Source organism: Chionomys nivalis, chromosome 5, assembly GCF_950005125.1.
Source record: "Chionomys nivalis chromosome 5, mChiNiv1.1, whole genome shotgun sequence".
Lineage (NCBI taxonomy): Eukaryota > Metazoa > Chordata > Mammalia > Rodentia > Cricetidae > Chionomys > Chionomys nivalis.
In genome coordinates, this window is record NC_080090.1 from 51,766,101 (window position 1) to 51,792,446 (window position 26,346).

Here is a 26,346-nt window from a genome sequence, read left to right on the forward strand (position 1 = left end):
AAATCAGCATATCCCTCCAACCCACAGGACCAAAGAACATGAACTTAAAAAAAAAGTAAATAACCCAATTTTGTTACTGCTACAGTATTGAACATCAGATGCAAGCTACCTAGCTCTTGGAATAATGGATTCCTTTTCTGAAAAATAGGAATGGTTGTTGCACTTAAGTCTCAAGATGATTGCAATCACTAAATAGATTAATATATGCAAATTTTTATATATGTATATATGCATATATATAGAGAGAGAGAAATATAATGGAGAAGTGATGGACAGACAGTAATAAATATACACACATACACACACACATATATATGAACAAAGCATACATGAATAAAAGTATCTTTCATATATCACTTTCATTATTATCATTGTCACAAGTGGAAATCATGGCTGTCCATCAGTGAGATGACAAGAATGGTAACCAGGACATAGAAGGAAGAAAACAGGAAAGCAAAGAAGAGGAAGCCAAGGCAGGCTGTGAAGATGGAAGCTGAAGGATGAGCCTGGGCCGGCTGCTTTGTGCCTTGAGGGACAGTCCAGTCCACAGGGGTGTCTGAGAAAATACTCTGACCTTTTACAACGCTTGGGAAAAGAGGACCCAAATAAAAACCGTGTTGCCACAGACTGACTTTATCCATTTGCTCTTAAAAATGCTCAAGTGGGAGAATCAGTATCCCTGACAGTGCTGGGGAAGGAGTTATATAAGCTCCCTTGTGCAATCAATTTTTGTTTTCTTAAAGATCAACATGCTTGTTGTGTGCCCTATAGACCTAAGAAATGGAAACAGATGGCTTCTCTCTTAGAACTGAAGGCAAAGCTTTAAGAATGTGGTATATTTTAAGAAAAAAGCCAAAGACCCCAAATGATTAAAAATTAATTTTAGGGCCAGTGAAAAGGCTCAGCTGGTGAAAGCGTGGGCTGGCAAACCTGATGAGCTAGTTCTGTTCCGAACCCTCAGTGACAAGAGAGAGCGCCAACTCCTGGAAGCTGCCCTCTGGCCTCCCCCCAACAACACACACACAGATGCATGTGCACGCATTATTAATGCATAAAATAATTGAAAAATAAATTTGAGTAAGTAGGTCCTTGCTAATGAGAAAAGATTGAATAGCAGTCTGCTTTGATTTATTTCCACTACAGAAAATTTTGATTTAATGAAGGCTTGGGTAACTCTGTCAACCCTGAGAGGCAATGGCCTATATTAACACAAAAATTCCAAATGTTCCTTATGAATCAGCAAAAGTGTTACCCCTACCCCTTCAGTTTTAATGTGTGTATGTGGTGTGTGTTGTTGTTGTTTAATGTCTTATTCTGTAGTCCAGATGGGTCCAGAATTCACCATGTGTCCCAAGCTAGCCTTAAATTCATAGCAATGCTCTTGTCTCAGACTCCCAAGTGCTTGAATTACAGATATGAGCTACCATGCTCAACTTTAAAACATGTAAATTTCTCAATTCAAGACTGCAGAAAGGGATCATTGTGTTACAAGCAGAACATTTTTCAATGTATCTGCCTTTTTTACTTGTTTTTGCATCAATCACAGTTAATGTCATTATTTCTGGTATTAATTATTAGCTTCAGTAGATTAAAAAAGAGCATGTCATAAGAGATATGGACAGCCATAGCTTGATTTACAGTAATCCATATGCAGGGAACAGGCCACATATTGCTTCTCTAGGCTGATGATGCTGAAATGTCTAGATGCTGGCATAGAACTATCTGGGCATACCTGTCCTTCTAGGCTTCCTCCTTAGAAATGACTGGAGATATAGAGCAGAGACAGAGCAGTAAGAAAGACATAGAGAAAGGAGAGTCAGAGAGAGAATCAGAGAGGAGAGAGTGATAGAAATATAATGGAGAAGCAACAGACAAACAGTAATAACAGACTGTCTTACTCATAGCTTCATCTGCCTTACAAGTCACAGTTTTTTTTTTCTTTCTGCTGCATCTTTCATTCTCATACTTTAAGCCATTTAATTGATGCGGTTAGTTTGAATGGATAGGTATGACATTTAAAGAAAGCATTGGCTAAAATAGCTACTGAATGATTTGCCATTTATCGCTTTGAGGATATTATACATATATATGAACAAATGCATAGATACAAGCATAATTTCTTCTCTGAGAAGTAGAAAACATTACTGTGAAATCCTCAGACCTCAAGTTCACACTAAGATAACCATCTGTCTGCAATTGGAAAAACTTTGGTCCCTCAACGATGTTAAGTATTAACATTATCTACTTCTGGCTTAGCTCCCACCCTTAGTCTTTTTTATTCTAGTAGCCCCCATCCCTTTAAAATAAAATGTATGAGTATGTGGGCCTAAGAATTAGTGTGAGTCCTGTCATTAAGACAAAAAGGCAGCCTACTGACTGGGAGAAGATCTTCACCAACCCCGCTACAGACAAAGGTCTGATCTCCAAAATATATAAAGAACTCAAGAAACTAGACTTTAAAAGGATAATTAACCCAATTAAAAAATGGGGCACTGAACTGAACAGAGAATTCTCATCAGAAGAAGTTAAAATGGCCAAAAGATACTTAAGGTCATGCTCAACCTCCTTAGCGATCAGAGAAATGCAAATCAAAACAACTTTGAGATATCATCTTACACCTGTCAGAATGGCTAAAATCAAAAACACCAAGGATAGCTTTTGCTGGAGAGGTTGTGGAGAAAGGGGTACCCTCATCCATTGCTGGTGGGACTGCAAACTTGTGCAACCACTTTGGAAATCAGTGTGGCGGTTTCTCAAAAAAATTGGGATCAACCTACCCCTGGACCCAGCAATAGCACTCTTGGGAATATACCCAAGAGATGCCCTAGCATATGACAAAAGCATTTGTCCAACTATGTTCATAGCAGCATTATTTGTAATAGCCAGAACCTGGAAGCAACCTAGATGCCCTTCAATAGAAGAATGGATGAAGAAAGTGTGGAATATATATACATTAGAGTACTACTCTGCGGTAAAAAACAATGACTTCTCGAATTTTGCATGCAAATGGATGGAAATAGAAAATACGATCCTGAGTGAGGTAACCCAGACCCAAAAAGAAGATCATGGGATGTACTCACTCATAATTGGTTTCTAGCCATGGATAGGGGCCACTGAGTCTATAATTTGTGATCCTAAAGAAGCTAAACAAGAGGGTAAACTCAAGGAAAAACATATAGATATCCTCCCAGCTATGGGAAATAGACAAGATTGATGGGCAAAAAAGGGGAATCTTGGGGGGTGGGGTGGGATGGGGATGAGGGGAGATGGGGAGAGAAAAGTGTGAAGGAGAGGATGAGGGGAACTGGGGGAATCAGGGTGATTGGGGGTAAAGGAAGGTTGGATGGGGGAGCAGGGAAACTCATACCTTAGTTAAGGGAGCCACCTAAGGGTTGGCAAGAGACTTGAACCTGGAATGGCTACCAGAAGCCCAGGGCAATGTCCCCAGTTAGTTCATTGGGGCACCTGAGGATAGGGAACCTGAAATGAACCTATCCTATAATCATACTGATGAATATCTTGCATATCGCCATAGAACCTTCATCTAGCGATGGATGGAGATAGAGACAGAGACCCACACTGGAGCACCAGACTGAGCTCCCAAGGTTATAATGAGGAGCAGAAGGAGAGAGAACATGAACAAGGAAGTCAGGACCATGAGGGGTGCACCCAACCACTGAGACAGGGGGGCCGATCTATTGGGAGCTCACCAAGGCCAGCTGGACTGCTACTGAAAAAAACATGGGATAAAACCGGACTCTCTTAATGTGGTGGACAATGAGAACTGACGAGAGGCCAAGGAGAATGGCACAGGAACTTTCATCTGGCGATGGATCGAGAGAGAGACAGAGACCCAATTTGGATCAACCGTCTGAGCTCTTAAGGTCCAAATGAGGAGCAGAAGGAGGGAGAACATGAGCAAGGAAATCAGGACCACGAGGGGTGCACCCACCCACTGTGACAGTGGAACTGATCTATTGGGAGCTCTCCAAGGCCAGCTGGACTGGGACTGAATAAGCATGGGTTGAAACTGGACTCTCTGAACAAGGCGGACAATGAAGGCTGATGAGAAGCCAAGGACAATGGCACTAGGTTTCGATCCTAATACATGAACTGGCTTTGTGGGAGCGTAGCCTGTTTGGATGCTCACCTTCCTGGACCTAGATAGAAGTGGGAGGACCTTGGTCTTCATGTAGAGCAGGGAATTTGGACTGCTCTTCAGTATCGAGAGGGAGGGGGAGTGGACTAGGGGGAGGAGAAGTGGAGTGGGGATAGGGGGAGGGGAGAGGGGGGAGGGGGCAATATGTGGGAGGAGGGGGAGAGAAATGGGAAACGGGGAGCAGTTGGAAATTTTAAGTAAAAAAGAATAAAAAAAAAAAGAATTAGTGTGAGTCAAAACAATTGTATACAGACACATTGATATTTATCTTCCCCTTAAAGAATTCTGAAAATATAGTTCCATTAACTCTTGTTTCTTTATAACTGCAGTGAATACTGCTATCTAGGCTATGTAATTTATCAGCTTACCGTGTCAAAATGTGATTGACCCCAGAATAACTGAAATAAAACAAATACAAATATTTTCATTCTATGTGGCTATTCTACATTCATGGAATTTCTAGGTCCCAAGATGCAAACTCAGTTTGCTCATTAATTCAAAACAATATTTACTGAATACCTTGCATGTTATGTATCAGAACATGGTACTCTCTTTAACATAAGGAAAAAAAGCCTTCAGAAGAGAATCAGAAGTGAATGTGATTCAGATTTTTCAAGTTAGAGGCTCTAGGTCTTTGCTCCAAAAATTAGAGGTTGCTGGGTTTATTGGTTGTAAGCATACGTTTCTCCAACATCAACAAACTGTGAAAATATTCAAGTAAGAGATGGTTCAGTAGTTAAGAACACTTACTACTCTTGCAAAAGACCTGAGTTTGCCCATACAAGACAACTCATAACCATCTATAATTCCAGTTCCAGGGGATATGACACCCTCTCTCAGCCTGCACCAGCACTAGACATAAATATTGTGCACATAAGTATGTATAGAAAAAACACACATATAAGATAAAAATAGAAATTTGTTTTAAGATATTCATATACAATCCACCACGCAGTCATTGTCATCTACTCGACTCTTCTTATTCATGATGGCGCTAATAAGAAAGACTCTTTAAATCCCCATTTCTTTTTCTAAGCATCTAACAGAATTTCATATTCCATTCTTTTGATGCAAAGAAATAAGTTGGGTGTTGTAAGTTGGTCACAAACTTAGAGTGAATCAGCCAACAGATATTTATTTACCCACAGACTATGCACTTCATCTTATAAATTGCCCAGAAGAAAAAGACTATTTCCTGATTGTCAATGGGCTTGTGGCCTATCCCGGAAGGAAAACAAGACAGACAGAAAGTACTAGGCACCAGGAAAGATGTGCTGATGAATGACTATGGAACTTTAGAGCAAATAATTCCTTCTAAACAGCCAAGAGAGACTGGGTATTTGTCAGTGGGGTTAGCTGTCAGGAAAGACAGCTTCAGTAGATAAAGACCTAAGAACAAGGTAATTCATCTTAAAGAGATTGTGTATCTTTGTTGCATCTCAAATGAAGCTCTCAAAGGCAGGCTAACAAAAGAGGAAGCGGAGCGTGAAGAGAGTTGGCCAAAAATGGAGAGAGCACTTTTAGGTCAGGAGAGCAGTTGATAGTGGGTTGAGCTAAAATGTCCATGGCTTGTTCAAAGACTAACTCTAACCCTTCTCAATCTATGAGGCAAAGCAAGAGAGGTTTATCTGTCTCACTTACAAGAACATGAGGAAGCATACAGAAACAGGGAGGGTGATGCCTATTAGCAATCCCAGTGTTTCAGAGTTGGAGGGAGGAAGATCAGGAGTCCAAGGTCATCCTCAGACACAGTGAATCTGAGGGTCAGCTTGGACTGGAGAAGAACCTATCTCAACCAGGAAGCCATGTCATGTGGCTTACGTCAGCAAACTAGGAGAGGCACGAACAGAAACCCAAACATCTGTCCTCCCATGCTCCTACGGTGGCTCTCCTGTAGTGATATGTTGTTTGTGATTTAGCAAATAAGGTTTGACTGATGATCAGAGTGCAGAGTTAAACTACAAGTTAGTCATAGAAGCCAGGGAGTGGAGGCACACACCTTCAATCCCAACACTCAGGAGACAGAGGCAGATGGATCTCTGTGAGTTCAAGGCCACCCTGGGCTACGCAAAATTGAATCAATCTAAAAGAGAAACAGAGCTCACACCTTTGATCCCAGCACTTGGGATCACATGCCTTTAACGCCAGCACTAGGGAGGTGGAGACAAGAGCCATATGATTCGGCAGAGAGAGGAATATAAGGCAGGAGGAGTCAGGAGATCAGAACACTCGTTCTGAGAATTCATGGAGACAGGATCTTGCCCCCTTCAGTCTGAGGATTCGGTAGAAGTAAAAAGTCTCTCTAGTGGCTGGCTATTCTGTTTCTCTGATCTTGCAACATTTACCCGAGTATCTGACTGAGTTTTTATTAGTAAGACCTATTAGAATTCCCGCAACACTTTCCCTATTGGCCAACTGGACAACTCCAGCCTCAGGATGCCCTTTCCGTGTTCAGATCACAACTTGGAGAAGGACACGAGCAGAATGAAGGTGTTTTGTGTCTGTCCCCATTCTGACCCTCATGAGAATCACGTGAACTTACAGTTGTTGTGGAGAAGCTTGTCCAGGGAATGGTGCCACTGCAGGGCCTCATCCAGCGAGGGCCTACATCGATGAGAAGGACAGAGAAGGGTGACAGTGTAAGAAGGAAGTTAACCACATGCATGACAACGACTCGATCCTGGTTTCTGAGATGGAAATGAGACAACAGTCAGGATAGGGTAGAAGGATTATTTTCTGCCAGTTGGGTCTGATGCGCTGTTGGCTATCTGGTATCTACAGTGCATTTTTTTTTATATTTTATTTTTTTTATTGAAAAAAAAATTTCTGCCTCCTCCCCGCCTCCCATTTCCCTCCCCCTCATCCCGTCCCTCTCCCCCTCTCCCCACTCCTCTTCTCCTCCCTCTCCAGTCCGAAGAGCAGTCAGGGTTCCCTGCCTTGTGGAAAGTCCAAGGTCCTCCCCCCTCCATCCAGGTCTAGGAAGGTGAACATCCAAACTCTCTAGGCTCCCACAAAGCCAGAACATGAAGTAGGATCAAAACCCGGTGCCATTGTCCTTGGCCTCTCATCAGCTTTCATTGTCCGCCATGTTCAGAGAGTCCGGTTTTATCCCATGCTTTTTCAGTCACAGTCCAGCTGGCCTTGGTGAGCTCCCAATAGATCAGCCCCACTGTCTCAGTGGGTGGGTGCACCCCTCGTGGTCCTGACTTCCTTGCTCATGTTCTCCCTCCTTCTGTTCCTCATTAGGACCTTGGGAGCTCAGTCCGGTGAGTCTCTGTCTCTATCTCCATCCATCGCTAGATGAAGGTTCTATGGTGATATGCAAGATATTCATCAGTATGGCTATAGGATAGGGTCATTTCAGGTTCCCTCTCCTCAGTTGCCCAAGGAGCTAACTGGGGACATTGCCCTGGGCACCTGGTAGCCACTCCAGGTTCAAGTCTCTTGCCAACCCTTAGGTGGCTCCCTTAACTAAGATATGTCCTTCCCTGCTCCCCTATCCAACCTTTCTTTATCCCCAATCATCCCGTTTCCCCAAGTTCCCCCCATCCTCTCCTTCACACTTTTCTCTTCCCATCTCCCCTTACCCCCATCCCACCCCACCCTCAAGATTCTACAGTGCATTTTTATTGCTTTTTGAACAATCTGACCAGACAGGTCTTTTTTGGAGTCTATTTGTTCTGTGGTCATGCCTAACAGTTTTATTTATATATTCCATAGGAGGGAGTCCAAAGATGATCTTTATTTCAAATATGTGTTAATGAAATTCAATCATCCTGTCACAGAAGGTAAAGCTTCATAATGCCACACATTAGCTACTGACTTAATCAACATGGTATTTGATTCTGCACTCCAATGCCAAAGTCATCTCACTAAGGCTAATAGAAGACAGCTTGATTTTGTTTTATATTAGAAGTATGATTGAAAAATAAAATCTACATTTATTAATTTTTCTCCTTCCAATTAATGGAGAGATACTTTTTGAAAGAATTTATTTCCCAAAAGAAAAGCATTAGTATCTCCTAAATCAGAATGTCAAGCTTAAATGCTGGAGACACTTATTTAAAAGGTTTAGTCACCAAGATATAACTTATGCTTTGACTGATGTTACCTGAACATCTGCATCCACAGAAAGCCCACAGCTGTACTTTGTTAACCACCAGTTCTCTTCTTTCATCAGAATGCAAAGGTGAGCTGCTGTTGTCTGAGGGCAATTGGCTGACTTTATCTTCCTGTGTTCACTGAGTTTGAATGCTTGAATTACTACATTTGGTCTTTATCATCCAATTAAAGCAGACTGGCAAAAAAATCATTACGAGACAAAGTTGAAAATGCGTTTTTATCCCCAAAGTCTTAGGTTGTTTAGTAACTGTTTGTGACAATTCACACGTGTGTGTGTGTCTGTGTGCTTATACTTTGTTGTAACCTATATTATATATAGGAATTATATATATTATATATAGGAATAATACATATTATTTTTGCACGTACCTATTTACAAAGTGTTTAATACTTTACACATAGCAGACAACCATCGAGTTCAGATGTTTTCAGAATCAAGAGCCTGTTATACAATGGGACAATAGAAACTAACTCAGAGCAAAGGGTAGGCCTGGTTCATTCCCTGAGCCTCCTGATTTTATAAACAGTCTCATAAAATGAAATAGCTTTTCCTGCCCTTGTTCTTTGGTTAGCATAAAAGCACACAGGAGGAAACAATGCCATGAGCAGGTGCCCTGGACTTATACATGTTACCAGATGCAATTTGTCCCAAATGGTCTCATTATAAAGCCAAGTAATGGTCAATATCAGCAGCACATCCTGAGGAAGATTAAATTCCTGAAAGGGACATGTGCCGAGCCTGCTTGGGGGTGAAATTAGGCCAAATTGATTTGAGGACATAGTTGAGTAGGACAGATCCCCCCACGGCGTGTAGCCCAGCGTTCTGATTACCAGTCGAGGAGGTAACAGGTTCATCCTGTCCTGATTCTCAGAATTTGCCAGCCCTCATTAAGCGTGACTTCTTTGGAAACAAGATAGATGCAGTTCTAAATAACCAATGAGCATTCCGGTTGGTAAGGTCATTGCTGACCATGAGGGTGAGCACAGAGCTCTCCCTGTGTGGGTGTGAGTGACAGGGAAGAAGCTAGCTCAGACGAAAAACAAGATAAACATTTATAGGAGTGATTGACTATGTGTTTTATAATGTCCAGTGCAAATACCACCTGATTCAGGAATTGACCACATCGGTTTGGAAACAACAGCTTTTCCCCTCCTAGATGCTTTCCACTTGCTAGATAGTTCATATACTAATAGCACACACAACCCCTGCCAAGGTCGGGTGTCGTTCCTAGAGAACGTTCCCATTCTTTCTTATTCCCACAGCAGCAGTCTGAAGGAATAAGTGAAGTTGGCTACAAAGATGAAGAAAATATGTTCCATTTGCGGCCTGCATATGGACATCAAAACAAGGCAAGTAACTCATCTAGAGTTCCCATCTGTTGGCCATTGGATAAAGATTCAATCCATGTTTATAAACCTGATAGGTCATGAGCAAAATACATGGTGAAGGACTTCTTTCACTAAACAGGGGCCAAATTGATAGGTAACCAAAGTCTGGCTCCATTTACCCAGAGGTAGCTTTGTTGAAAACCGCAGATGACTCACTATTTAGATTTGAATGAACAGAGCCATGAACCATTGTTACACCTGTTGGCAACACAGGTCAATACCAGCCTTGGGGAAGAATTTAACTTGGTAGCATCAACAACTGGATTTTATAGTTTTGGGTTCTTTTTTGTTTTGGTTTAGTTGGTGATCTATACAGTGTGTGGTATATACTTGATTATCCTTGATCACGTTTTCCCCGGTTCTTGCTTTTGATAAAGAAAACAAACCTTTTTTTTTTTTTTTTTTTAAATATTTGTTTGTTTATTTATTATGTATGCAGTTAGCCAGAAGAGGGCACCAGACTCCATTACAGATGGTTGTGAGCCACCATGTGGTTGCTGGGAATTGAACTCAGGACCTTTGGAAGAGCAGGCAATGCTCTTAACCACTGAGCCAAGAAGGAGGGAGAACATGAGCAAGGAAATCAGGACCACGAGGCGTGCACCCACCCACAGTGACAGTGGAACTGATCTATTGGGAGCTCTCCAAGGCCAGCTGGACTGGGACTGAATAAGCATGGGTTGAAACTGGACTCTCTGAACATGGCGGACAATGAAGGCTGATGAGAAGCCAAGGACAATGGCACTAGGTTTCGATCCTAATACATGAACTGGCTTTGTGGGAGTTTAGCCTGTTTTGATGCTCACCTTCCTGGGCCTGGATGGAAGTGGGAGGACCTTGGTCTTCCTGTAGGGCAGGGAATTTGGACTGCTCTTCAGTAGCGAGAGGGAGGGGGAATGGACTGGGGGGAGGAGAAGAGGAGTGGGGATAGGGGAGGGGAGAGGGGGGAGGGGGCAATGTGTGGGAGGAGGGGAGGGAAATGGGAAACGGGGAGCAGTTGGAAATTTTAATTAAAAAAGAATAAAAAAAAATATATAATAAAAAAAAAAAAAAAAGAAAGAAAACAAACCTTGAGTTCATTGGTGTCATTTGTGAGTGCCTGCTTTTTTCTTCCTTACTGTCCTAGAGAACACAAGCAGGCTCAAGTCCATGCCCATTTCTTGTGTCCTTACCCCCATGGCATTTTGGCACCATGAATATGCTACATACTTTTGAAATGTCTTTTCTTTGTATCTGTAAAGTTGCACATATTCCCTTTCAAGACTCACTCTACAGTTAACCAGGTGCAGGAACACACAGGACACCATGCTGTGACTGTTCATCACCAGCCAGGGTTTGGACTAGCTATTTGTGGAGGTCATTCTGGGGGTTTTAAAGTGGTAAACACAATAATATCAATACTTTCAGTTAAAAATTAATAACAGATGTCAAGGAAGGACATTTAGAGTACGAAAACCTACTTGAAAGAGTATCTGCTCCTGGCATTTTGTAATTCACCATATTACAAACCACAATGCTATTACAAATTCAATGTATGTAGCTTACAAACTTTGGTTATTATTCATTCTGAGGACTTGCAGCAGAGCCTTTGAAAAGGCAGAGATGGGCAAAGTAGGGAAGGGAAGGGAAGGGGGGACAGGACCAGGAGTTCAGGAAGAGCGTTCTGATAAAGAGGGAGCTAAGACAAAACAGGTCAAGTCTGTGTAAAGTCCGACACCCAGCCTTAGGAACAATGCCTTCATCAAGGATATAAGACTGACAGAGCAGACGGAAGTCTGCAAACATCATCCAATGAAAGCAAAGGAGAGAAATGTGTAAAAGCCAAATGCATAAGGGAAAGAACTTTTGCCAGAATGAAATAATACTTGTTTTCTTCTAATGGAAGAAGACCCAGGACCAGTTTTTGAATCCTGAAGTAATAATAGAAGCTGGGACATAAGACTATGGACAGCTTATTTTCTGTTGTTTTCCAGGGTCTTATTTTTTTTTTAAATCAGATGGGAAGTTAAAACATATTACAAAATAGAAAGTACTTCCTCAAAGTAATTGCCCAAAGAAGATGAGAGAAGCTAAAAATACATATGTTCAATTAAGAGATTTTTCTCCTCAGAAAATAAATCAGGTTAAAAAAAAACAGATAAATGTGTAAGTGAAGATATGAGTTTGACTGAGCTCAGGAAGAGCAAGGCCGTTCCCTGAAGGCTAAAAGCCCAGTAAAGAGGCAGAGCAGAGCATGCGTGCTTGCAAGGGGCACTTGTTCAGTTCACAGTGGAAGGCAGCAGTCACCCACAGCAGCCCCTGGGGATGAGAAGGGTTGTTCTTTTTCTCAAAGACAAACAATGTTTTTGGAAGAAGAGAGGGAATAGAAGACAAGAAGAGCAAATAAGCCAATGAATTTCAACGCTGGGTTTTTCCAACCATAGCTCTCTCGACTCCCTAAGAGCCGAGTGGTTTGGGTGTCTGTGTGGCATTCTAGACAACAGATCAAAACAGGAAATAGAGAGCTACGTTTGAAATGTTAATCCCAACAGATCAATAATTACTATATTGTTTGCCTCAAAATAGACTTTTTGACCTGCTGGCTATGCAGTGTGGTTCTTGCTGTCTACTAGGACAGGCAGCCTGTGGCTTCGGGCTTCACATTCAATTAGCTTCCCCTTTTTAAATGTAGAAAATCCAATTATGCCTCACTTCCGGTTTGGGAACACTTTGAAGTAATAAAAGGAGAAAAATGGAAATATCCACTTAAGATGATGGAAAATGACTTTATAACAGAATAACCTAGTTCTGCATCTTCCAGTCAATCAAATATATTAAGTTGAAGGTCATTTGGACACAGGATGGGTTGGCCAATTTCTACAAATATTAAGTTAAGAAAGAGAAATGGAAGTTAAAAAGAACTCCTGCACTTTACCCACACGTCTGTGATCTTGAAGCTTTTAGGTAACATAAAGAAGGAGATGGCATCCTTTTAACTTTCTAGCTTCCCTTCTTCTTCTTTTCTATGGGTACCTCTGCTATAAAGGGAAGGTTGAGAGCATCTGTCTGAACAGTAAGGGTCTAGCAAGCTAATGGAAGATGATGGACCATGTGATGGTATGGTGGTGTTACTGTGTTAAAGTAGGTGGATTCATGGGGGTAGAATCAAGCTTTCCTGTCATGCCTCCACTGATGGAAGGGTGTGAGTGGGGATGATATACACAGCTGAAGTTGAGACACAGAGGACTGTAAAATCCCTGTCAGGAGTATGTTTTCTATGAGTTGGGAAAACAATGCTTGGTGTGCAGTAAGTGGGAACAGCTAGGCAAATCTCCATCCTACCCTGAAGTTGTGGTTCTCTTCTGCTGACCTGGAAGGGAACCTTGTATATTCAAGAAGAAACTGTTGAGTCCTTAATTGTCTGCTTTTTCGCTAGTGTGATCTTGCTCCATTTCCCTTCCAAGGAAAAGGCTTGGCCATTACTCTTTGGTGAGTGTGCAGGGCTCTTAACTAATTGGATCAGGGTTACTTGATCCCAGCCAATAAATTATCAGATGCTTTGCCCTTATAGTCAATAACTGAGGGGCTGGTGCCACTTTATAAAGTACTGTTCATCTTTTCATTCTGCAAGTATTTAATGCTATGATCTATACACGGAGGAGTTAAAAAATAAAATATTTGTGAACTGACTCTCTGAGGACTCAGATGATCTTCAGTGAGTAATTGAAAGGGTAGCGCTACAGATGAATGACAGTGCTGTACACAAAAAACAGCCATCGTCTGGGGGAAAAGATGTGGAATCCATATTCATGACTCACTTGTGGATCTTGGCTGGCTTCTCTGGCTTCTCATTATATGGAATGACAAGGTCAACAGCAGAGTCTGGCTTCTGGAGGAGAAGTCCCAACTTGATCTTGATCTCCTTGGCCCTGAAAAGGATAGATGTCAGAGAACAAGAATGACACATGTGTGCACAAATCTAAAACAGTGATTTCTTTCTGCATGAGAGGAAGAAAAATGCAAAGAACCTCATTTGCTCCTTTCACTCCTATTGCGACAAAAAGAACATCAAGGTAGAAAGGAGGATGCCCAAGTTCCAACAATAGTGTTTAGAAGACGCCAACTAATTTGTATTATCTCATCCCAACCTAATGCTCTGTTCATATTTTCTAATTTCCATATGATTGGTAATCCAGTCTTATTCCCATTTTATAAAGGAGAAAACTGAAAGACAGCAAGTTTAAATATCTCAACCAGTCAGTTTGTGGTGAAGCCTGATCAGTCTGTCTCCAGAATTCTCAAATATATAATTACTAACTGAACTGTGGAGCAGGCTCCTGAAGGTTCTGGCTTTGGCCATGAACTAGATGCATCACATTTGAACAGTTTTGATTTTATTTTTACTGACAGATCTCTGTTCCCTTTCTATGAAATGACAGAGCAATGCTAGATGTCTTTGTAAGCCATTTCAAGTCCTAAAACTAAACTACGCTTGGCTGAATTGTTCTAAAAATCCTTGCTCACTGTCCCATTATAGCTGCTGTAGTATCCTCTTCATAGCAGCCTTCGTAGAGGAGAAGAGTCTCCAGTAGATGGGCTACAGATTCAATAGTCCTTTAACTTCAGCATTTTAGTGAGCAGATATGGTCAGAATTCCAGATGGTCTTCCATCATAGGACAGGATGTAAAGATTTTCACCTAGTTTTAAAACCAATTTTTGAAGAAAATCACCTTCATTTTATTCTTTATTTTTATACTTTAAACAGACCATGGAAATTATCTATCTATCTATCTATCTATCTATCTATCTATCTATCTATCTACCTATCTATCTACATACATATATGTACCTATAGTGTGTGTGTGTGCATGTGTTCATATTTGCCAAGACATATCTGTGGAGTTCTGAGGACAACTTTTGGGCATTAGTTCTCTCCTGCCACCTTGTTTAGGCAAAGTCTTCCATTTCTGCTACTCTGAGGACCCCAATCGATGCTCTGGGAGATTCAAGGTAACTCTCCTGTTTCCACCTCCCATCATTGTAGAAGTGCCAGGATTGTGGATGTAATCCACAGCTTCAGGCTTGCTGTGGTTCCTAGGGATGGAACTCTGGTTATCGGGCTGTCTTAAAATCATGTTTACCAGCCGAGACATCTCATCAGCCCTAAAATCCTAATCTCAGATACGAGTTCCCAGGACACCCCAGACTGCCCTTCCTTTGTCACTGTGGCATCCCACGTGTGCTTTTAAGTTAGGGTTTATTGGGTCATTGTACTGCATTATGGTTACTGATCCGCGCCTGTTTTCCAAGCTGTATAGAAGAACCCTTTAAAGGTAGGAGTTGAGTCTTAAGTGCCTTTTAATCTTTCTGCCTGGTACTGTTGCTTGGCAACCTGGCAAATATTCAATAGTATTTGTCATGATGAACTAAAATTAACCTGATTTTGTTTCTTACCAATCTGTTAACATTTGTCTCCAAGTCAAACATCAGCAAAGCCTTAAAGAGCTATGATGGGGTCACACCGTAGCCAGGCAGGATTTTGATAGTGCAAACATTCTTAATTTATGCACAGAGATGACAAAGAGGTGGAACACATGGCCAAGATGAATAACTGTGGATATATATTAAAGCCAAAGTTTAAGAAGCCTGGTCTTGTAACTTACAAACCCCACAGATCTCCAATTACTACACTGAGCTTCCTTTGAGATCAAAATACGATGCTGCAACTGTCTTAAAAATAGTTAACTCTGTGATATCTTTTCATTTATATCTTTCTTTGCTTCCACTCTTTCTCTAGAAGCTTCTCAGTGAGCAAAGCTAGCTCTAGCACTCAGTAACATCAAGTAGAGCTCAACAGAACAAAGCATTGTGGTCAAAATTGGAAGTGTTATGATGGGTATGTCTTATATAACACATTGAATAAGATAACTCTCCCTTGACTCCAGGCTCTACAAGTTGCTTAAATTATCTGATGTTAAGTTTTTCTGGCTTGTAAATCGGTACTGATGGAATGGTAAGTTCTCAGACTTTTGTGATGATTAAATGGGCTAACGTGTGAGTCACTAGGCACAGCATTTGGACACATTTCTGCTTCTGCAAAGTTAGCTTCAGCTGCATCATCGCTGTTTTCAGCCCGGTTTAACCTGTTTCCTACCTAAAGCACCAAATAGAGGGGTCAAAAAATTGCATAGGCTATTTTTATTTTATTTTTTATTTTTTGGTTTTTCGAGACAGGGTTTCTCTGTGGTTTTGGAGCCTGTCCTGGAACTAGCTCTTGTAGACCAGGCTGGTCTCGAACTGACAGAAATCCGCCTGCATAGGCTATTTTTAAACCACGAAAGCTTCCTTGAGTATTCTAACTCAGAAAGTAAGACTATCCGTATTACATTAATTGGAACAAAAATATTATTGGGGGTTGTTTGGGAAATGTAGGCAGCACTTGGAGCTGCCCTCTGCTGGTCAATATGTAGCATTACAGTCAGAGATAGAAGGTTTATCTTCTCTCTACATTATCTGGTAAACAGGGTCCTCCACCTCTTGGCCTCCATATACCTCTTCCTTTGCACGTATAAGGAGAGCTAATAGCAAACGCCGACCTCTACACAACATTACACCCACCAACACTTACATAAACACTAGTGATGAGCGCTCATGTTTGGGAGCTTCCTGCTCTTCCCCCCCACACACACACACTTCTATTTCTCTGACCTTTTCTCTTTTGCTTTATCTGAGCCATTTTCTTTTGTAAAGTAGAAAGATACTGGCTTATAATCTCCTATGCATGAGTAATAGTCATGTATTAGAGGGTAGTTAGAACAAAGCAGTTGGGCATTTTTAGTATATGCATGCATTCACTCCCTCATTCATTCATGCATACATGTCTTACTAATTTTACAAACTTACTATGTTTGTTGTATTAGGTAACACATGGTAAACATATGAACACCCATAGACCTTGTGGTCTTTGCTGTCCAGGTGCCTATAGACTATTGAAATCTTACATTCGGCTCTCCAGAAGGGAACAGGCCCTGCAGAGGAAGTCCCAGTCCCCATTAAGAAGAGTCCAGGGGACTTCTCAGAGGAAGCAGAGGTAGAATTGGAGAATGGCCAGTCATCACCCAAAAGAGCGAAACCTTTTGTGTTCCTTACAAACTGGCGGACATTCACCTGACTGGTCTTTCAGGACAGAGAGAAGGCCATGAATGGACGGCTGACTTGTGAAATGTGACATCGAGATCAGACTGCTGAATTAAACGAGGCTGTCATGTCTCCATCTTCCCAATGGAAGGGTGACAAGGGACACCATGCTACACCTAGCCCGTGGTATATTTAACACGGGTACAAGAAAAAGTTAAAGGTAGAGAAAAGGCAATTCAAAAGCATCCCCAAAACCCCAGAACTATTTTTTCTAAATCATTTTTTTCGGTGGGTTTGGTTTTTTGTGTGGGTGGAGTGATCTAGAGAAGTGATGTTTACATCAGCTATTTTTTTAAAAATCACATTTTGAGGCTGGGGATGAATCTCAGTTGGCTGGATGTTTACCTCCCATGTGAGAAGCCTTGGGTTTGACCCGCAGAGCCAGTTAAACTGCGTGTGGTGGCAAAGGTCTATAATCCCACCACTTAGGAGGCAAAAGCAGGTATATGAGAAGTTTAGGGTTGCCCTTCATAGCCACCCTGAGATGTACGATACTCACTATATACACACATGTACATGTTCATGTGTGTTTTCCTTTCTCAGAGCTGGTAACTATACCGGAACACCAGGTAATCTTTTCCTCTTTTTTTGCCTCGGGAATGTGTGTGTGTGTGTGTGTGTGTGTGCAGTGTTCTTTGGAAAGTACTGTTTGGGAAGCACCTCATTCCTGCCTTAGTATGCAGGCTGAAGGAGAGGACATTGGAAAGTTAGCAGGAAGTCACCTGACCTAATTATTCATTTGCAGCCACACAGAAAAGCATGAATATTATTACATTTATGCTCATCAAGCAGTAATCGTTTAAAGTTGACAAATGATGGAGTCCTAGCCACTCTGAATACTGAGCATCTTAGAACAACAAAACAAACAGAAAGAACACAGAGTTGCTACACTGCTTGAGGGGTCCTGGAAAACGGCTTCACCTCCACTGCCTTCCTTCCCGTTGGAGCCGCACACAAGTGTGGGAATAGCACAAATCCACAGGAAAACCAAATAAGCTCAACCTTGCCGAATTAGTTCCCCCTCTCCTTTAAAGATAAACTTGAATGCATCTGACATAATTTGGTTTCCGAAGTATCTCTATCTGTAGAGGAAACTTTCTAATTTGCTTACCTCGCCAGCCACAATCTCTCGCTTTCTTTGACAGCACACTAGGCATTTTTTTCAGGTTAAATTACATTAATGCTGATTAACAAGGAATGATTTGTATCTTCTCTGGTCTACCTCCCCCCTCCTCTTGTTATCCTTTTGTGTTACAAGGTGGGGGGGGGACAAAAACAAAAACTTGTTCTGAAATAAAATCAATTGGAAACGCCTGGCTGAGAGTTTAATTGCAGGCTCAGAGGAAGATAGTTCTAGAGATGAGTCACTCCAGTGACTTCAAGCTGCATCCGTCTGAATAGTCGTAGCCTTGTGCAAGGCTCAGTCTGCTCCTGAGTGGGTATGCTGGCCAGGGGGTTGGAATTCCAAGTTCTAACCTTCAGAGGCATGTGTGTGCAAGGGCAGCACCAGGTTTCCCTACAAATAGAAACCACTAAGCCTCTTTAGAAATAGAACTGCCCTGGAGAAAATGTGATTGAGAACCTATAGAGAAGCTCGGATTCTAGATGTTTCAAGGATTAAGATGGTGTTTCTGGCCCTGGTGATGTTTGGAACAACTCCAAAAAGCACAGTTGCACACCGTGCAAACTATGTTGTAGATGGTTTTTTCCATCATTGAAAACATGATGTTACATAAGGGGAAAAGTCTATGTGCCTTGTTGCTTCCTTTAAAAAAAGCAATAAATACCCATGGGAATGCACAGCACAGACACACCCCAATGTTTGTTAGCGAGCATCTTCAGTTATGCCCCCGCCCCAACTCCCAGCGATCTTCTGAATACGACTGCTTCAAATCACAGTCGACTAATTAGGTTGGCTGGGGAGACATAAAGCCACCAGACGACTGCAAGGACCATAAAATGGCTGAGTTCGGTTTCTCCCTATAAAGTCACTGGCGATAGAGAGGTGTGAGGCTGAGGAGGAAGCGTGGTGAGTGCTTGCCTAGCTTGGGCAACGCCCTGCGTCCGTTTCCAGTCCCAAAAATAAGAACAGGAAAATGGAGAGGGAGAAGAAAACCGGCAAGCAGGGCTCAAGTGGGGCACAGATCCAGTTATCCACATCGCTCACATAGGCTATATTCTAAGGAGACAGGAAAGCTGAAAATAATGCAAGGCTACATCTGAGTATGTTAGAGACACAGAGGGGGCTTTAGGGGCCCCGTGCTTGTAACGCATCTGGCAATCACAGGCAGGTTTAATTTTAGACTCCAGACACATTTCAGGTACATCCATGAAGAAAAACACTGTGCTGGAAGCTTGGGATGTATAGAGCAGCATTTTCAAACCAGGTTTCCAAAAGACTTGGTGGTTAAACTTGGATGGTTAAACTCAATGCAACCCAAATCTGTGGTGCAGATGCCCCCTGCTGGCCACGAAGAGGCGTGCGCTACAATGGCTGTGGGTTAAAGAACCCTGGATCTGGCTAAGGAAACCCTGCAGGCTCCTTTCCACAAAAGTGGAAAACTATATGTTTCTTGCTTCCTAAAAAAGCGATAAATACCTATGGAAATGTGTGTACACACACACACAGACACACACACGCACACCATCTTCGCTTACCCCCCACCCCTCCCAGAGTTCTTCTGAACATGACTGCTTCCGTTCTAATAGGGAAAGACTCCATCACTCTGGCATTGACTACTTCCATCTGGCTAAAAAGAAACCACCCACTGCCTCTGTTTTAGCCATCTAATAAAGACTGGGACATTAAAAGACATGCCCATCTTCTTACCTGAGTTATGTAATTTCTATTTGGTACCTTAGGTAAATGACCTTAGGGTTCGTTTGCATAAAATAACCCTCGGTGACAGAAGTGGGCGAAAGATGGAGAACGACGGCACTTTAAGGAATTATGCATCTTTGTACTACCTGCTGTCCACTGCAAAAGGAAGCTCCTCTGATCAATGTGTCACGATCAGGCCAAGCCTGTGGGTACAAACATAATGACCACTGAGCAAAACAGCAATAGCCTGTACTACCCTAGAACCTACCTCCTGCCCATGGGGTCTTCTTTAGGATAATATAGTAGCAGTCATGAAATTTCCTCCTGTGGAAAAGGCCTCAAATGTAATCAGAAAGTAGTTGGTTACCCCACAGATGTAGTAGAAATAGTGCTACTATTTTTCTTGCTTTCATATTTAACCCCATCTTCTTAGTACGTATCGCTGTCTATAGAGCTTAGTGTTGAGTCAAAGATTAACTTAAATACCTAAAGTCAATAAAAGTTCCCAAGTTTTGCTGATGGACTTATTTGTGGGTTGATAGGGATAATAATAATTTTTTTCCCATAACTCCTGGCACAGAGCTCTTACACTTGGATTTATTCAGGATAGACTATGGATTAACTGTTGATAATGAACCCATCTTGGGGATCAGAGCTGAGCTTATACTAAAGAGGTGATAGGTGGCTCCTAGACAACCCTAAGGCAGGGTTGGTTACTGAAGGACAAGTAATTTGAAGACTGTGACTTTCAGCATCATTTATACATTCCTAGGACTGAAGGGGGCAGGAGGCCTGAGTTTAGTTCTATAAAAACTTGCTGGATAATGCAATTCAGAGTTCTGGCTTGGTGAATGCAGTCATGTGTCAGGAGGGGACACACCTCAATTACCTGGGTAGAGAAGTTTTTGTGCTCAGACCCCTTTGAAGAAACTGGTAAGGTAAATCTAGTTCCGTGGGCCCTCCTAACAAAATGTTAATCAAGAGAAGAGAGTCTTGGGAATGCTTTTTCTTTTCAGCTCTTTTTTATTGTTTTTATTGAGCTATATATTTTTCTCCACTCCCCTCCCTTCCTCCTCCCTTCCCTTCTACCCTCTCTCATGAACCCCACACTCCCAATTTATCATTTTCTACTTCCCATGTAGATTAGATTCATGAATGTCTCTCTTAGGGTCCTCTTTGCTGTTTAGGTTCTCTGGGATTGTGAATTGTAGGCTTTTTACTTTTTGCTTTGTGTCTAAAAGCCACTTATAAGTGAGTACATATTATATTTGTCTTTCTGGGTCTCAAAAAAAAACAATATTCAAATTCATATGGAAAAAATTCTGTACAATAAAGGAACTTCTGGAGGCATCACAATCCCTGACTTCAAACTCAACTACAGATCCACAGTACTGAAAACAGTCTGGTATTGGCATAAAAACAGACAGGAAGACCAATGAAATTGAATCAAAGACCTGGATATCAGTTCATACACCTACATACACCTGATTTTTGATAAAGAAGCAAGAAATATAAAATGGAAAAAAAGAAGCATATTCAACAAATGGTTCTATGAAAATAGATCCATATCTATCGCCATGCACAAAACTCGAGTACAAATAAATCAAAGACTTCAACATAAAATCAACCACACTGAACCTTATAGAAAAGAAAGTGGGAAGTACACTTGAACACATTGTCACAGGAGACCACTTCCTAATTATAAGCCCAGTAGCAGAGACAATGAACACAACAATTAATAAATGGAACCTCCTGTAACTGAGAAGCTTCTTTAAAGCAAAGGACATGGTCAACAAGAGAAAATGGCAGCCTACAGAATGAAAACTTTTAATTTATAACTGGTTAATCAGAAACACTGGTGGCCTGGAACTCACAGCTAGAATCTGAAGTGGTGTAGTCTTGTATGTCTGGGTCTTTTAATTTGAGAGAGCCAATGCTGGAGCTTTCTAGATATCGTCAGAACTGAGTTGAAATGTTGCCCATCTGCTTTGTCAGAGAACTGATTTGTGTCAGAAATCACCCCTCAGAGCTGGGCGTGCACTCCATGTGGAGACTGTTTGCATGTCTTGCCTCACTTTGACTAACTGCCACCCCTTTCCATATCCTCCTGTGTGTCTGTACCAGTTCTGTCAATCACTGGTGTGTTACTGGATTCAGTCTGTCTCATTCTTTTCTACTCATGGGCTCCTCCCATTAGTCCGGGCCATGGGTAGTCATATCGATGGCCCTGTGTACAGCTCATGGTCTGGATTTCACCATCAAGTCTGCCTCTCACTCGGTCTTCCCTTCCTTCCTTCAAGCTTCATCACCTCACCATTGCTGTTTGTATTCTGTTTCCTGTGAAAAAGATCCAAGGACAATTATTATTAAAATATTTGCAAGCATATACACGTATATATACACAAATGCATATATTTGTATTCAAATTAATTATTTATGTAAATTAACTCACCCACTCTATCCTATTTTCTTTCTTTTCCTCTTGTCTTCTTAGTTATTACTCATGCTAGATGTCATTAATGTAATCCTCCAAATAATATCTCTAATTACCTTCCCTTTTATTCTTTCTTTTTGAGGAGATAATGTTTTATATCAAGCATGCTCTTAGTAATAGTAATCATATTTTTAAAAATGACTCATAGACCAGCCTAGGCTACAAGAGCTAGTTCCAGGACAGGCTCCAAATCCAAAGCTACAGAAAAATGCTGTTTTGTAAAACCAAAAAAAAAAAAAAAAAAGACTCAGATACATTGTAGATATTATTTTTAACTTTTTGAGGAATGAGGTCTTGTTTTCCTTTTTCTTTTACTGTCCTTGACTCTCTGCAAGCCCAGATTTCATTGTCTTTAGTGTCTTTATATTTTTAGCTCACATCTGCAACACCGTATGCCAATTGAATTTTACAGATTTTGCTTTCTTAAGGAGAGTATATCTTGTCCCTTTTATTTTTATTTCTATAGTAATTATGCACATTCTCTGTGATATTTATAATTGTGGGTTTTTTTTTTTGAGCAGGAAATCTATTATTTGTAAAAGCAAAGTGTTGGGGATGAGAACCCATGAGGAAGCAGAAGGCCTGAATGGAGGCCTTGTCTCAGGTAAAGGGAGCCATTGTCTCAGAGTTCTTTCTCACAAAATCTCCGGTTCCCTGTTCTTATCACATTGTCACTTCTGTTTCTGGGTCAAAGAAAATCTTAAGAGTGGTCTCCATTGCTTTCGGCCTTATTCTCTGCCTATTCCTTATTTGGGATTTGGCCTCCCCAGCCCCCACTTGGCTTCTCTTCCACTCCGTTTGCTTTCTGTCATGGTGTCAGCCCTGTTGGATCAGGGAACTCAGAAATCACAGACCTGTGCTTCTTGCTTTGTAAATAACTATATACAGAGGAAAGTGTCACAATGGTCATCCACGCTGGCTTTTGGAACAGGCTTGTTTGATTCAGGTCCCCAGATTGCATGCTGCAACTGGAGACTACAGATTTGAGGTCTCTGAGAATCCCCCTCGAAGTCCTTTGGAGCAAAGATGTCCAATCTGTTCCTTTCTCTCTCATGCCTTTTGGATGGGAGAGACATTCTGTATTCTGTCCCACATGGCTCCTCTGATATTATTAGGATTAACAGAATATCCATTCTCTCTATTCACATCTCTTGGTGGTATCTGCTCTAAAGACAACAGCTCTGTAAGCACCATTTGGCATTGGCATTGTGACCTGTTGACATCACATTTACTCCTCCAAATGTTATAAGACTGAGTAGATTACTTTTGCTTGGCTTCCTTGGATTTCAGTTCCTTAAAAGTAGGGTTTTCTTCTAAATTCATTGGTTATTATTGTCAGTGTATTCCCTGAAGGGAAGACCTTAATTTCTCACTGTAACCTGAATTCCTCAAACCAAACTCTGATGTTTTCTGATTGCTCTCATAAGTATCATTTATTATTACAAATCTAGAAAAGGTATTAAGGTTTTCTGTAGAAATCAGATCAATTTAAAGACACAGTGTCTCTAAGACCTCCCTTCATCTCATTTTCTTTCCTAGTAACCAATACTGTAGAATCCACAAATTTAGACCCAAGAGAGGAGTGGTTATATGCTCAGAGGTTTCTGTCAACCGTTTTCTTCTGTTTTTTAAAGAAATAACAGCAGGACAAACAAACTTGCAAATATAGTTTTAATACTACGGGGAGAGTAGAGATACTCAGGCTCATGTCTTTTGGGGTGAGGGGAATGTTCTGTTTTGTTTTTTGAGACAAGGTTTCTCTGTAGATTTGGAGCTTGTCCTGTAACTCACTCTGTAGACCAGGCTGGCCTTAAACTCAGACATCTGCCTGCCTCTGCCTTTTGAGTGCTGGGATTAAAGGTGTGCACCACCACTCAAGCTCACATTTTGACAACAGGCTAGAAAGAGCCCTGGTGTCACTTATCTGTTGTTCCCTTGCCCAAGTTCTGCTTCTGGGAAAGACAACAGGACTCTGTCACGGATCCCAAGGTACTTTTCCCATCTAACCAGCTAGGTCTCTCCACAGCATTTAGCATTGCTGCTCACTGGCTTGCTGAATTCAACTCTGAGTCAGTATATCTAGGGACACTGCTGCTTAGTCCCCTCTGATAATTTTTTCCTAAGTCTCTTTGTGTTTTGTAGGCTTTTTAGTAGAGTCAATACTTTTTGTTATACAATATTTTTATTTATTCATTTTATCTCATCCATTCTTAAAAAAAAACAGCAACTTGGTAATTCACACGTATCCTCCCATTTTCTGACTCTGTCATAAATGTTAGGCTCACATATGTTTTTTAAACAGACCATTTGAAGATTTGCTTCCCAGTTGCCGGTGCTGTTTTGAAAGGCTGTGGAGCAATAAGAAAGTGGGACCTTGGTGGAGGAAGTGGGTCATTGGAGATGCACCTTCAGGCTTCACTGCCTGCGCCCACTTCCTGTCTGCTCTCTGCGGCCTCTCTCTCCAGGATGAAAAAGTGGGTAGATCTAGCTGCTCACTCCTCCTACCCTGAGGACACCCGTCACTAAGCATTCTTCAGTTGCCCAAATCCTGCTGCCGTGGGGCTGCCCGCCACCTTTTGAAATAAGATGGATCACCTCAGACTGTAAAGCAAAAAGAATTTTACTCTCTCTTTAAATTTCTTCTTTTCAGGTACTCAAATGAGAAAAGCGAGTCCTATTCTCCTCATCCCCGACAGTTTTGTGCACTCCGAAATCTGCCTTTCGCCCATATGACTGCCGCTCAAGAGACTGAAGTGTTGCTTGCCTGGACCGTTTTATTCACGTTTCTTATACCAGAATACCCAATAACTTAACGCGATATTTTAAGATTTAAAAACCCTTGGTGTGCCGCCCTTTACTGCTTCTGCGGGATAAAGTGCAGGTGCCTGCTCATACTGTCTGCCAGACCGTGCCCCTATCTAGCGAGATCTTTGCCACTTCCTGTTCCACACTTTTGCTGGCTGTCCCCACACACATAATACCCTGTGCCTCTTCATACATTTCTTAGTGTGGCCAGTTCTTGTAGCATCTTCCCCCATACTGGCTCTTTGATGTCTCTAAGAGGGGGATTTATACATCTAAGAATTTAGAAAAATGCACTCAAATTTTATTTAGCTTATTTTTTTCGCCTTGTCTTTTCCTCACTAAAAACTTAAAACTATGGAATACTTGGAAAGAAAGACTGTCTAATTAGATTATAAAATTAAAAGTAAGATTTGCTGCATGCTTTCATTGCTCCCCAGATCCTGTGTCCTTAACCATCAGGGACCTAATATGTCTCTGTTGCTCTGAATGCAGCTGCAGTTTTGAGAAGCCAAAGAGTCTGTGCTTGGCCAAGCTTTAGTCGGGCTTCCACTAGGTTTATCCTGTACTTCTCTGAGATACCCACTGTTAGCAGAAGAACTCTGCTACTAAGCCACTTTAGCTAGAAACCCAATCTTTGAAATCTGAAGAGATTTCCATCTTTCCCCAGTCCTAAGGGATCAACTGATCACCCTGGATAGTTTGGTGCGATTCTGCTTAAGCTGGTTTACTCAGAATCTCCCACAGCCCCTAAGCTGCCACACCCTACCCCACCCTACCCTTGCTATAAATTCTCACTTATCTATACTATATTCAGAGTTAAGTCTGCTCTCCCCCGTTGCGAGGACCCACTGCAACAGTCCCTATATCTGTCATCACAGTTCCAAATCATGTCTCCCTTCAGCAAATATCATTGTTTTTCTTCAACAACTGTGGCTCAAGGCAATATGGCCTTTAAGAAGATGATCTTTCTGATCTCATTTTTCATAGTGTGAGATGCTATGGTTGGGCTAATTGATCTTTCAGGACTTCCTGACATAAAACCCTGATTATGTAATTCCATTATCTTCTGACTCCGTCCAACTCTGAACTGTCTCACCAACACTGTACAATGGAGCTGCATACAATCTATTGTTCACAAAGCCAGACCTCCCGATGTATTTATAGAGAGGTTTCTTTAGAGTGATTGAATTATGCCTTTCTTTGTTGCCAGCAGAAGTTTATTCTCTTATTTTAAAAAAATCTTATATTAATATTATGTTCTCTCACAGGACAATCAGTCTGAGAAACTATTGTTCATATGCACACAAAGGAAATTTTTGACACTGTCAGCTCTTAGGACTTCATAATTGAAGAGACCAGGAGAGGTTTCCAATTGTCAC

The 26,346-nt window shown here is 41.5% G+C and overlaps 1 pseudogene; it reads right to left on the reverse strand.

Moving 5' to 3' along the window:
* Nucleotides 1-26,346, reverse strand: part of LOC130874127 (regulator of G-protein signaling 5-like) — a 33,016-nt pseudogene that overhangs the window by 5,148 nt on the left and 1,522 nt on the right.